This window comes from Taudactylus pleione, unplaced genomic scaffold, assembly GCF_031769625.1.
Source record: "Taudactylus pleione unplaced genomic scaffold, aTauple2 ptg000436l, whole genome shotgun sequence".
In the NCBI taxonomy this organism is placed as follows: domain Eukaryota; kingdom Metazoa; phylum Chordata; class Amphibia; order Anura; family Myobatrachidae; genus Taudactylus; species Taudactylus pleione.
In genome coordinates, this window is record NW_028284838.1 from 1565001 (window position 1) to 1565436 (window position 436).

The window sequence follows — 436 nt, forward strand, 5'->3', positions numbered from 1 at the left end:
TTGTGATGGATCTTTGAATTTGGCACACTTACCAGCAAGTACATCCAAATACAAGAATGATTTCATTTTTGCCAGTTCTTTTTTTTTTTTTTGCCACCGATGTAGAAGTCTATGGCAGCGCATGTGATTCTATAATCTTTCAAACCTCTAAAGGGAATCAGAATAACAGAATTAAGTCCAACTTTCCAAAGCCACTGGTGAAATTAGAACCATGTACTCATGTGTTTGTGGCTAACAAGATTTTCTGTTTAACACCAAATATAATGAATCCATTTCTTAGAAGAGAAATTGAATTAGCTAGGGAGGTCTTTAATTGCCAGCTATGCCGTGCACTTGAATATGACTTTGTAGAATCTTTTGTTATAAAATTGGAGCCTGAAAGGATATAGTTTATTATGCACGTTTGCGTGATGACCTAAACTCAGCTGTGGTGCTT